Raw genomic sequence first — 14,322 nt, forward strand, 5'->3', positions numbered from 1 at the left:
AGTGTATGAAAATGTTAGAACTATATTACTTACGATTGCCAAGATAAATTCATGTGTGGGTGATCACCTAAATGTCAGTAAAATATGCTGGCCAAGTGTAATTATTTCTACTTTGGTAGCATTTTGCTATAAAAAGTGGTCAAATAAATCACTGCCTACAGTTCTCATTGACACTTTGGGGGAAAAAAGACAAATCTCTTTATTGCTATTGATACTCTACTTCTTTGGATGAAATATTTCCAACACTACCAAGTACTCTGAGATATAAGTTCTGAGAAAACCTTATTAGTTCATTTAAAGATCAATCCATTTTTCAAATTTATAGAGTACCATACGTTTAACAATAGATTTAGAACAAAATAAATAAGCCTTAACCACCAAACAAATCTTCATATATTGTTACTTAAAATCTGAGAAATAGTTACCTCATCCTTTTATTCTACTTTCTTGTTTGGCCCACTGTCAGTGTACAGATTTAGCTATACTTCTTGAGCTGAGATTAGAATTTAAAATTTAAAATTGAACTTACAGGTATCATAAATATATTCTTATTTTTTAAAGTTAAAACTGTTCCTATGAATCTAAGTTTCCATTGACCCCAATCTCATTTCTCTTTTCTTTTCTTTCTTTCTTGTTTTTTTTTTTTTTTGAGACAGAGTCTCGCTCTGTCACCCAGGCTGGAGTGCAGTGGTGCCATCTCAGTTCACTGCAACCTCTGCCTCCCGGGTCCAAGCAATTTTCCTGCCTCAGCCTCCCGAGTAGCTGGGACTACAGACATGTGCCACCACATCTGGCTAATTTTTGTATTTTTAGTAGAGATGGGGTTTCACAATGTTGTCCAGGCTGGTCTCGAACTCCTGATCTGGTAATCCGCCTGCCTCAGCCTCCCGAAATGCTGGGATTACAGGCGTGAGCCACTGCACCTGGCCTATTTCTCGTTTCAGAGATAACCACATGCAATTTGTTGTATAAGAAATTACCACAAATTTAGCAGCTTCAAACAGCACCTACTTATGATCTCAGTGCTGGAGGTCAGACATTCTGGTGGGCCTGGCTGATTTCCCTGCTCACGGGCTCACAAGGCTGAAATTAAGGTTCTCAGCAGGGTCTGGGGTCCTCCTCCAACCTCAGAATCTTAGCAGAATTCATTTCCTTCATGTGTTTTCCATGTGGCTCCTTTCATCTTCAAGCCAGCGAGGTTCGAATCTTTCACCAGCTTTACATGTTCCCCATCTTCTGCATTTCTTCAAATTCCTCTTCTGCCCTCAGCAGGGAAAAAGCTCCGCTTTTAAAGGCTCGTATGATGACATTCGGCCTACTTGAATAATCCAGGATAATCTCACTATTTTTAAGTTGACATGTTGGTAACCTAAATGAAATCTTTTGTCATATAACTCGTGGTAGTGACACCCAGGATGAAGGCTGGAAGCCAGAAACCTGCCTACCCAACTCTGGCTGTCAGTTTGGTGCTTTTATATTTATTCATATTTTGGAGTCAAATATGCAGCTATTTTTTATGAATTGCTAATGGATACTTAACAAGAATGTTGTCTTCACTGTTTTCTGAATTTTATATATATGTTAGATGTAACTTACTAATTGTTATTTAAATTGTTTGAATGTTGACTTCCCCCATATATAGTTTATTTCTAAATTCAATACCTAATGTTATACTAATATGACATGGATATTATGAATACAGATATATCTGTCAAAATGAAATATAAAAGGAAAACATAAATCTAATAGGACTAAACATATTTTCTACATTTAGTAAAAAATAACGATGACATCTTTTCTTCTATGATGCAGAAGAATATTTTTTCTCTTTCCATCTCCCTTTCTAATAATACTTTTCTGAACTGCTTGCAGCCTTTAGGATATTCCCCTTTTCTTTTATGTGGTGGTAAAACTGAATATAGCCAAATGTAAAATTCACCCTGACTTGCAGCTCTGCTCTTCTCAAGCCCACATTACACTGGTTTCTAGTGTCAGTCCAATGGGATGACATTAACCCAGATATCCTCTCAACAAAAGTGTTTGAGCATAGAATAGTTAAGATTTTACTTACCAGCAACAGCAAGTTTTTAGACTTGTAGGCTTTGTTTTTATCTATTTGCTTTAGACTGACACTATGCATTTCCTACTACTAGTTTGTATGTGTCTCTTGTGTCTCCTGTGCTTTTTTCATTAGAGACGTTGGGGCCAAGCTGCTTGGAGCATAGGTATTCCTAAGTTGTCTTCATTGTGAATACCACCTTTAAACATTTTGAAGTACCTGTTTGTCTTTGTAATTTTTTTGATCTTTTAAGTTTTTGGTGGCCCGGTGCAGTGGCTCACACCTGTAATCCCAGCACTTTGGGAGGCTGAGGTGGGCGGATCATGAGTTCAGGAGTTTGAGACTAGCCTGGACAACATTGTGAAACCCCGTCTCTACTAAAAATGCAAAAATTAGATAGGCGTGGTGGCATGTGCCTGTAGTCCCAGCTACTCAGGAGGCTGACGCAGGAGAATCGCTTGAAAGCGGGAAGTGGAGGTTGCAGTGAGCTGAAATTGTGCCATTGCCATTGCACTCCAGCCTGGGTGACAGAGCGAGACTCTGTCTCAAAAAAAAGAGAAGTTTTTGGCTCTGATTTTCATACCATCTCTTAATAACATCATGATCTTTCTTTCTCTTTTTGTCTCCTTTCCCCTATTTCTTGCCTCTTTTTGGTTTTATTTGGGTTTCATTTCTTTTTTTTTTTTTTTTTTTGAGACAGAGTCTCGCTCTGTGGCCAGCCTGGAGTGCAGTGGCGCGATCTTGGCTCACTGCAACCTCCGTGTCCCGGGTTCAAGTGATTCTTCTGCTTCAGCCTCCCGAGTAGCTGGGACTACAGGCACCACCACCACACCCAGCTAATTTTTGTATTTTTAGTAGAGACAGGGTTTTACTATATTGGCCAAGCTGGTCTTGAACTCCTGATCCCGTGATCCTCCCGCCTCAGCTTCCCAAAGTGCTGGGATTACAGACGTGAGCCACCACGCACAGCCGGGTTTCATTTCTTACCCCTCTTTTTTATGGCCAACCTTTTCAGTTCTGTTTAGATTAAAAAAAATACATATATATATATACTGTTTTTGTTTAGTGATCAATTATTTCTTAAATTGTTGAGTTTAGCTCATTTACAGTTGCTGATATGATAGATATACTTGGTCTTAGTTCTCTTATGTTACATTCATATATTTTCTGGTTTTATACATGTTAAAAAGCATTTTACAATGAGATCTCTGCTTCCTTCTGTTTTTGGTGTGTGCGTGTGTGTGTGTGTGTGTGTGTGCGCACATGTGTGAATTGTATAGCAGTTCTGATATTATAAGATTTATATTTCTGTGGTTTCATTCTAGAGGCCATTACACTTTAAATTCCTCACAAAATGTTTGGCTATAGATTGTTCTGTTCTTTGGCAACATTTTTATTTATTTATTTTTGTTGTTACTCATCTGATAATGAGTTTTACTCTCCCCTTCTCTCTCATTTATTGCATTGTCACATTGGTTCCCTGCCCGTTCCTTTTATTTATTTTGCTTGCTTTTGAATAAGTTGGGCTTTCCTGGACCACCCAAGGAAAGCAAGTTTCCTGTGGGGTATTAGACTAGAGCAGAATTTCATTCCTGATGCTTTTCTTTTCCTCTGCGTCGGAAATTATGACTTATTTGTAGCCATATGTCACCTGGTTTTTGAAACAAAGCTGTGTCCTATGGAGCTTGTTTCAGCAGCTTAGCTTAACCAGTTTCTCACAACTGTGTCGCCAAAAAAGGGATACACCTTTTGCCCTGAACATCTGTCTTGCGTTTTTGGAAGTGTCGTGTTTCTCGTGCTCTCTGAGCTATGCTGCCCTCTGCATTGCTCTGGTTCTAGCTCAGGATTGTTTTTTCCCAGTCCTTACAAGAAGAAATGAAGATGCTTGCTGATTTATGGGCTCTGCTTATATTGGGAATTTGGGCAGGGGAAGGGAAGGCCTCTGGAAGTTTAAAAATTTTGGATATTAGTGCATTGTATGTGTTACATTTTGCAAACACTTTCTTCCAGACTAGGCTTTTCTTTTGTAGTAGAGATTAAAGTTTTTATGTAGGCAGATTTATCCATTTTTTTCCCTTTATTGCTCCTCTGCTTTGCATCTTATTTAAGAAAGGTTCCCACCTCCCTTTAAGGTTATAAACAATTCTGTTTTTTTCCACACTACCTGAATTTTGTTTTTCACATTGAGTCCTTTAGTGCATTGAGGATTGATGTCTGTTATTAATGTGATGCAGAGATCTAACCTTACTTTTTTTAAAGAAAAATTTATAGCCAATTGTTCCAACACAGCATGGGCAAATTGAATAGTATATCCTTTCCCACTGCTTTGAAATGCCACCTTTTAGTATTTTCAGCTCTAAATAACTGGGATTGTTTCTGAATACTTTGTTTTGTTTCACTGATCTATTTATCATCTCTGGAACCTTTACTCACACTGTTTAATTTCCTACAGTGCTGTATAATACCAAGCAAGCATTAATTTCTTCTTTTTCAAGATTTCTTTGCTATTCATGTTGCTTTTCTCTTTTACGTGACTTTTAGGATCAGGTTTTCAAGTTCTGTGAAGTTCTAAAAAATTAAAGTATTAATTGAACTTTCATTGAATATATAAATTAAGGAAAATTACCAGCAATACTGGCATTAAGTTTCCTTATATAAGAATGGATTTCTCTCTCCACTTAGTTTCAGGATGTTTATCTGGATCATGCACTTCTCTTGAAAGATTTATTTATAAGTGCTTTACAGTTTTTTAATAAGGCTTTTGTGAATGCAGTTTATTGTGATATTGTTCATTTGGCTGGTCTGAGTATGGAGGGAAGCTATTGGTTTTTCTCTTCGTTAATCTTATGTGCGACCATTTTATGACCTGCACCTCACTCATGCTATTCTTCACAGCTGCAGTATTTCCCTGCCACTTCGCTATAACTTCCTCATTCTTCAAGGGTTAGTTGAAAACCTAGCTGCCTTCATAAATGTCTTTCCTGAATACTCCTTTCCTTAAAAATTTTCCTTTGCTCTGAAAATAAACTTGCAGTCTATTTACACAGGTAAGGCATTTGTGCTATGTTTCCTGTTCCATCGATGTCTTATTTTCTCCCCAGATTATAAACTGCATAAGGACTATGGCGAAGTTTCAAAATTATTCTTTTAGCACAAATGACTTAATTATGAGATTGTAATTTTCAGTAAACATTTGATTTACTAACCATTCTAGTAACCACTTGATCTAGTTATTCCATAGACTGGAATTATTTTAGCATGTTAATTATCATATTAGTTAGTTCTAATAATTCTAAAAAGATTTATAAGAAACATTGGCTTTTTGACAGAATCTGCTTTTGCGGTGTTCTTTTTTTTTTTTTTTTTTTTTTTTTTTTTTTTTCTGAACCAATTGATGATGACAACTGAGAATCATTCTTCTGCTTAGAAAGTTACTTTTCCAGAAAGAATTTGAAATGAGAGCAAAAATCTGAGAAGGCCGTCTTCTAATCACACATTGCAATCCACAAAGAATGAACAAGACTCATGGACTGGAAGGTGTTCAATTTTGCATGCAGTTTCATTGGGCCTGGGTATACTATACCCTGGAGCGTTTGTCATCACAAGCAGAGGAGGTTTATGAGCCTGGGACCCAGGGGGTCAGATATGGTGTGCTGCTGCATTGCCTATTACTGTTATTTACATTCACACTGGAACTGAATTGGTTTCTTGTTTCTTTTCATTTAATAATGTTTACATTGTGGAAATAAGCCGGCAATAAAATTTCTTGGTCATTTTTAATCTAGCCAGTGAATTCTGCTTTCTCTGGAAATAGAAGTGTTGCTTGGTTGATTTTGCAGCCTTCTTTTCTCCTTCCTCCTGCCACCCCATCCCTCGCCCCAATCTTCCAATTAGGTTCTAGATGCTTATCTGTTTACCTGCGTCACCTGCACAGCCGGCTGCTTCCAGGAGCCTGGATATTTGTATTTGCCTCACTTTATATTACACTTGGGGGATTAATTACCAAGCACAAGCCTATAAAGAATCTGGAAGAATATAAAATGCTTTGGTGCAGGTTTAGTAGAAAGGAAGTTTGAATCAGCTTCCAGTCATTAAAATGGTGGGGTTAGAAATCACACTTTATATGAGACTGTAAGTGGCCTGAAGATCAGGTGTCTTTATTTTCTTGTGCAGGGATCACAAATATCTTGTTCTGGTTCAGTTTACAGGTATAAGGAATGTATAATTAAATCCTTCAAATTAGGATTCATGTGTATGTGTAAATGTATCACCTTAAAACACAATTCATGACCTAATTTTTAGAGTCCGGAACATGAACCTGTAGTCTTAGTACAAGCATGAGCTAATAGCAAACTACTGGGAGGCAGGTGTGTCAAGGACTTGATGAAGAGTCACTGAGGGCACCTGGCACATTCTTCCCGGGGCCATCAAAGATAGAGTAGACTGTCATTCATGCGGAAAGACGAAAAGAAAACAAATATCTCCTGAATGTATCTGCCAACCGTGTGTTAATGATTAGAAAACCCTCCTTTCACTTAGGTAATCTCTACAGATATACCTTCAAATAACCCCACAGTAGCTGTGGGGGTTCGTAGATAATTGAAAATTTTTGTATAACATTTTCATTTTAGAATCTGACTCTTGTTTGAGTTTTATGCCCTGATTTGAAAAGCACACAGAAGTTGGGGCCTGATATTAGCATATTCTTGAGTGCTCATTTTGGGCCTTGTAACTGAGATTTACAAATATTCCTTTTCAGCTAGGCAGCAAGGAGCATATGACGCTGGAAGTGTAGTTTTGAAAGGAAGAAGAATTCCCACACAATACGTGATGAGAGGGCTGAACAATTTCCATCTCAAGCAGGGAATTTTACATTCTAGTCAGGTGAAATGGAAACCAAAACAAATGAGGGCATGGAGCACACAGGTTAATGAATAATTCTCTTCTATCAGAACTCCTGGCACAACCCTGGTATTGAACCGCACAATACTTTGCCACGTAACTTTTCCTCTTAATTGTCATGACTTATTTTTTTTTCAAGGCTGGTTCAACCTCATGCTGCTAGTTCTAGGATACCCCTGCCTGGAGGCTGCTATCGCACTCATCTCAACCATATATATAAATATGGAGATTTATGTGGAGAAACAGTCCTTTCTCACAAATGGTGGACTAGTTAAGGTGGGGTATGGAAGAACAAAGATTTCTTTCTTTAGTTATTTTAACTTTTATTTTAGGTTCAGGGGTACATGTTGGGAAAAAGCTGAGTGTTGGGAGGGAAACTGAGGCAGGGCTTGCATAATGTCCTCTGGAATGTGTCTAGACTTGCTGGCTCCTTGCTCCTAGGTTCCTAGGTTCCTAGATTCCTATTCCCATTATCTTAAGTATCAGAACATGTTCCATATAAATGCTAAACCATCACAGCTGTAAATCATGTGCTTAATGCAACATGTCCTTTTTGACCTCCGCATTCTCACCACCTGTTTCTCTGTTGGATTATCCATAAATAGCGCGGGCTCCCAGAGCTTGCGGCCTTCGCAGCCTCCGTACACTAGCGATGGCCCCCTGGTGTCCCACCTTTTCTCTCTCACTATCTTTTTCTCAGTCCTTTGACTCTGCCAGACTTTGTCACTCCCACAACCTGGTGTTGGGTCTGATCACCACAACAGGTACATGTGAAGGTTTGTTACATAGGTAAACTTGTGTCACGGGAGTTTGTTGTACAGATTATTTAATCACCCAGACATTAAGCCTAGTACCCAATAGTTATCTTTTCTGCTCCTTTCCCTCCTCCACCCTCCACCTTTAAGTAGACTCCAGTGTCTCTTGTTTCCATCTCTGTGTTCATAAGTTCTTATCATTTAGCTCTTGTTTGTAAGTGGGAACATGCGGTATTTGGTTTTCTGTTTTTGCGTTAGTTTGCTAAGGATAATGGCCTCTAGCTCCATCCATGTTCCCACAAAAGACATGATCTTATTCTTTTTTATGGCTGCATAGTATTTCGTGGTGTATATGTACCACATTTTCTTGATCCAGTCTGTCATTGATGGGCATTTAGGGTGATTCCATGTCTTTGCTATTGTGAATAGTGCTGCAGTGAACATACATGTGCATGTGTCTTTATGGTAGAATGATTTATATTCCTCTGGGTATATACCCAGTTTTGGGATTCTCGGGTTCAGTGGTTGTTCTGCTTTTAGGTCTTTGAGGAATCACCATGCTGCTTTCCACAATGATTGAACTAGTTTACACTCCCACCAACGGTGTGTAAGTGTTACCTTTTCTCTGCAATGTCACCAGCATCTGTTATTTTTTGTCTTTTAATAGTAGCCGTTCTGACTGGCGTGAGATGGTATCTCATTATGGTTTTGATTTGCATTTCTGTAATGATCAAAGATATTGAGCTTTTCTTTATATGTTTATGAGCCACATAAATGTCTTTTGAAAAGTGTCTGTCATGTCCTTTTCCCACTTTTTAATGGAGTTGTTTTTCTCTTGTAAATTAGGAACAAATAATTCTTGTCCTAAATTGGAAACCATAAATCTGAGTATCTTCAAGCAGGAGTGAAAACATCATGGCTAAATCCTCATATCACTGATATCTGCGGGAGTTCCCAATCTGGCTGAACCACTGGAGAGAAGACGATTCCCTTGAGAAATAGCCAGCACTGTCTGCCAGTTAGATGGGGAAAGTTACAGGTACAAAATGGCTTTCCTCTTGTTCTTTAAATCAATTCTGAGCTTTGATCTAGGCCCTGCTGTCAGAGACTTTGTTAATAGCCCAAAGGAAAGCCCTATATTTGGCTAGAATAAAAATGAAGCTTCCTGGTGAGGATGGAGAGTTCTGTGTTTCCATTAAGCACCTGGTGATCTGTTCCCTTTCAACTTAGCTCTCTGACTACTATTTCTGGAAACCAGAACCATTTCAGTGGGGTTCTAAGCTGTCAGGATGGCTATACTACTTTCATCTTCCTGAACCACTTCTCTAGGTGGGAGCTGGTAGAAACCTGAGGAGAAAACCCATTCTTTCCCTGTTAGATATAAAATTCATCTACCACCTTGTACTAAATTTGACATGTAAGAGCAATAGGTGATGGTCTGATACTCAGTGAAATAAATGATGGATTACAAAGTGATGGCAGTGTCCTCTCTGCACTAGACTGTGAACACCTAGTTAATACCATGTGTTTTGACCTATGTACTCCCCAATGTCTAACACAGAGCAAGCACTCAATAAATGAGTTTATCAATACAGAAGTCCTCAGAGAAAAAAGTAAATAATTATGTTATGTACAAAGCCAGCATAGTAAGTGTGATTTTAATGGAAAAGACGTAGTACACATTTAGAAGTTTAAGCCTTACATCTCCAGTAATAATAAACTAGAAAAGAAAATGGACATTTTAGCCCTCATAGCATATATAAAAGTTAAGCTCTATTAGAGTTTTTGCAAGATAAGTGTGGTTGTACATGAAGACCACCTAAATGAGAGCAAGCAGGGATTATTTATGCAGTGCTTGCTCCAGCGGGGGAGTCAGCCACCATCACTCGCATTTGACAGAGAGTCAAAGGCAGGCAGGTGAGGGGAAAGCTTTGTAGTGTGCAAAGGAAGGCTCCAGGAATGCCCTGATTGGAGGCTGTTGGCACCAGGAAGCTGGAGGAGGGGGTATCCTATGTGATTGGTTAGGGGTGCATATTTGGCTTTCTCTGATTGTTTCTAAGTTGGATGTGGGGCCAAAAATTAGGGAAGCTGTGGCCGGGCACGGTGGTTCACACCTGTAATCCCAGCACTTTGGGAGGCTGAGGTGGGCGGATCACGAGGTCAGGAGATCGAGACCATCCTGGCTAACACAGTGAAACCCCATTTCTACCAAAAATACAAAAAATTAGCTGGCCATGGTGGTGGGCGCCTGTAGTCCCAGCTACTTGGGAAACTGAGGCAGGAGAATGGTGTGAACCTGGGAGGCGGAGCTTGCAGTGAGCCGAGTTGGTGCCACTGCACTCCAGCCTGGTCAACAGAGCAAGATTCCGTCTTAAAAAAAAAAAAAAATGAGGGAAGCTGTTAGTTATTAATGAAGGCCTGGCCCTGTGCAGCTGTTACAGGGGCTATTGTTTGGCTTCCTGGACTGGTTGCTAGAGATAGCAGTTTGACTTTCTGCAAATCTGACTTGTAAGGAGTAGGTTGACTTTCTGGGCTGGCTCCTGCCAATTGTGGGTCAGAGTTCTGTATTTATATGTGGTGTGGTCATTGTCTGTTTCTATATTCAGTCTCCCATTGTTTTGAGGATAGCAGTACTGATAGTCAAAATATTTAAAGATAGCCCAGCACGGTGGCTTACCCCTATGTATACTTTGGGAGGCCAAGGTGGGCAGATCGCTTGAGCCCAGGAGTTCAAGACCAGCCTGGGCAACACGACAAACCTTGGTCTCTACTAAAAGTGCAAAAAATTAGCCAGGCATGGAGGCACACATCTGTGGTCCTAGCTACTCAGGAGGCTGAGGTGGGAGGATTGCCTGAGCCCAGGAGGTAGAGGGTGCAGGGAGCCAAGATCATGCCACTATACTCCAGTCTGGGCAACAAAGTGAGACCCTGTCTTAAAAAAAAAAAAAAATTTAAACACTCACGGAAAACCCTTTACATTATAGGTGAAAACTTAGCCAAAGGTTTGTTAATACATAAAAAAGATTTTCTTTATGTTGACAATAGTCTGAACATTCTTGAAATGGAGTGGTTCTGACCTTAATTTGTAGGAGCTATTTAGGCCATAATTAGAAATGTTCAACTGAGAGACAATTTTCCAAAGAGACAGTGAAGGAGTCCAATTAATTTAGCTTCGCAATTGGAACAAAAGTTATTCCTGAGGACAACAGGGATGATAAATTATTTTGGAGCAAAATGTGGAGGGATGCAAGAAGTAAGGATAAAAACATCCTGGAAAAGGAAGGCAGGAGAAATGCAGGTGCCAGAGTTTACTGCAAAATGAATGGATGCCTGAAAGGTTAGGTGTGCTATCAGCTCAGACACAGAGTGGAATTAAAAAAGACCAATGGAAAATTACAGCAGCACAAGAAATAATTACAAGGAGAAGCAGTGATGAGATTAAAAAGTGTGTAACAAGAAAATAGCTTGAAGTCTGAGGCAAATCATAAAGCAGATACTTTATCAAGTAAAATGCTAAAATGATAGTATGCTTTGTAAAAATAGAGGTTTTTGATTCTAGTGGTTTGACTAAAAATTGAGTGCTTTTTATTATAAAATAGATGAGTTTTTTTTTTTTTTGGTGAGAGCTTTTAAAGAGCAAGGTGACTACAGGTTCAATAATAAACTGGCATTAAAATAATAAAGGAGGAACACAGAAAGTAAACCTGTGGCTTATGGTACTTTAAATTTTGATCCATAAAAATCAACATTATCAATTTATGCTATCGTCATTTTGTGACTCTTAGTTGCTTTTGTAAAATTTTTGGATTTAAAAAAGTTAGCTTGATAATATATTTTCATACCCAGTTTATTTAAGTACTGACTTTAAAAGAGAATATATTTATTTTTAATAAGACAGGCTATGAATAAATAACAAAATACAATATCATTTTCACTGAAAACTCATTTCTCTCCAGTATATCCAAGAGAGCAGTGCAAGGAAAAGCAAGCTCAGATATTAATTTATTCATTTTAAATTTTATAATTCTTAAAGGAAATTTGGAAAGTGCAAATAGAGAAATATTAATAATTCCATTATTCAATAAAATCTGATTTTAGAAGTTGTGTTTTAAGTTTCCTTCCAGTATTTTTTTATTAAGTATAATTATTTTTTAAATGTAGTTTTAAAATTTTATTTTCTTTACTAAGTAATTGTGACACTTATAATTTAGGAAAAAGACCTCACACAATTCACTTGCATTTCTTGCCTGGAAGGAGAAATTGGCTACCTTCACTTTGCTAAGTATTCTTTTTTTTTTTTCTTTATGTGTTTGCATGTATATTTTTTCTTTTTTTAAAAGCTTTTTATTATGCAAAATTTCAAACCCACACATGGATGGAGAGAATAATCTGATAAACTCCTGTGTTTCATCCTCTACTTCCACCACTAGACCTACTCACTGATTTGAGTTTGAATCTTGTGGTAAACTTCTGTGGGGAATAGGCATTTCTAGAGGAAATTCAATAACACGATAACAATAATAAGAAACAGCAATCATGGTGAGTTATTTTGCTTTAAATCTTGACAGAGGAGCCATTATGGAAGAAGGCATCAACCTGTCTATATTTTTAGGTTCCTTAATGTTGTTAATTCAGTCAGTTTTGGTAGTTTTAGGTGGTGATGCCCAACAGGACTTTTGTGATTAGGTGTTGTATTAGTCAGGGTTCTCCAGAGAAACAGAACCAAGAGGATACAGATATACAGATGTAGATATAGATGATATAGATAGATACAGATTGATGGATGGAGTGATAGGTAGGTAGGTAGGTAGGTAGGTAGGTAGAGAAAGAGGAGATTATGGGAATTGGTTCATGTGGTTATGGGGGCTGAGAAGTCCCATGATCTGCTGTTTGCAAGCTGGAGAACTAGGAAAATGAGTAGAGTAATTCAGTCCTAGTCCCAAGGTCTGAGAACCAGAAACTCCAGTGTCTGAGGGCAGAAGAAGATGGATGTGGCAGCTCAGGGAAAAAGAGAATCCAACCTTCCTCTGCCTTATTGTTCTATTCAGGCCCACGCTGGTTTGGATGCTGCCCACCCATACTGGCAGGGATGGATCTTTTTTACTCAGTCCGCTGATTCTAATGCTAGTCTTGTCCAGAAACTCCCTCACAGATACACCTGGAAATCATGTTTTACCAGCTATCTGGGTACCCCTTAGCTCAGTTAAATGACACATAAAATTGTGGGTGTTTTATCAAAACCCCCTCATCTCATGCATTCCTTTTAAAGTTTTTCTTTTATTCCTAACTTTAATTTTTCTGTTCTTGAGTTCTCAGTTTTGATTCTTTCTTGGTTGGAGTTGATTTTTCAGGATTTTGTGAAAGGAATGATCATTAAATACAGTGCATGTTGTCCTATTGTCTATGGTGTTTAGTATAGAAAAAAAGATACAAATAGGAAAACATTTTTTTTCTCTTTAGGTAACCTCTTTTATTTATTTTTGCCTATGCTGTGGATTTTTAAAATATCCTTGCCATTAAAATTATTGTGGTTCATTTGTTTTGTTTGAATTGGCTTGGCCTGAAGTATGGTGACCCTTTTTGAATATTCTAGTTCTTAGAAGGCTCTGGGTCATAGGACCTTCCCATTTTCTCCCTGTCTATTAACTTATTTCTTCATCACAGAGATCTTATGCCTCCCTTCCCCAACTATAATCATGGCTGCCTTTTCTTGAGCCCTTTCTAGGTGCCAGAAGCAATGCTTTCCACACGTCATGGGATTATTTTGTGTTTGTCATCTGCATTCTAGATCCATTTTTTTTTCTATAGCAGCAGCTTAGCTGTATACTATTTCCAGTATCAACTTTTTTCCTAAATTTTTAATTGTGGTAAAATATTGATAACATAAAACTTAGCATAACCATTTTTTAAAGTGTATAGTTCAGTGGCATGAAGTAAATTTAAATTGTTGTATAACCATCACCACCATCCCCATATCTCCAGAATTCTTTTCATTTTGTAAAACTGAAACTCTATACCCATTCAGCAATAACTCCTCACTTCCCCAAGCCCCTGGCATCCACCATTCTACTCTCTGACTCTATGATTTTGATGACTCTAAGTAGCTCATTTAAGTGGAATTATACTGTATTTGTCTTGTGACTGGACTATTTCACTTAGGGTAATGTCCTCAAAGGTTCATCTATATTGCAGCACATGACAGAATTTTTGTTCTTTTTAAGGCTGCATAATATTCCATTGCATGGTGATATGGTTTGGCTGTGTCCCCACCCAAATCTCATCTTGAATTGTAGTTCCCATAATCTCCACATGTTGGGGTAGGGACCTGGTGGTAGGTAATTGAATCCTGGGGGCGGTTAGCCCCATGCTGCTGTTCTCGTGATAGTGAGTGAGTTCTCATGAGATCTGGTGGTTTTATAACAGGCTTGTCTCTCTTTTGCTAGGCACTTCTTGCTGCTGCCATGTGAAGAAGGACGTGTTTCCTTCCTCTTTTACCATGATTGAAAGTTTCCTGAGGCCTCCCTACCCATGCTGAACTGTGAGTCAATTAAAACTCTTTCCTGTCTAAATTACCCAGTTTTGAGTATGTCTTTATTAGCAGCATGA

General features: G+C 38.4%; 1 long non-coding RNA gene across 2 annotated transcripts in view; it reads left to right on the forward strand.

The window, feature by feature from the left end:
* Positions 1–14,322, forward strand: part of LOC134760308 (uncharacterized) — a 239,474-nt gene that overhangs the window by 29,340 nt on the left and 195,812 nt on the right. For both annotated transcript variants that reach the window (XR_010137625.1, XR_010137626.1), the window contains exons 2-3: positions 8,563–8,755; positions 14,160–14,254. This is a non-coding gene — a long non-coding RNA (uncharacterized LOC134760308). The remainder of the gene's footprint in view (positions 1–8,562; positions 8,756–14,159; positions 14,255–14,322) is intronic.

This window comes from Pongo abelii, chromosome 17 (assembly GCF_028885655.2).
Source record: "Pongo abelii isolate AG06213 chromosome 17, NHGRI_mPonAbe1-v2.0_pri, whole genome shotgun sequence".
NCBI classification, from domain to species: Eukaryota; Metazoa; Chordata; class Mammalia; order Primates; family Hominidae; genus Pongo; species Pongo abelii.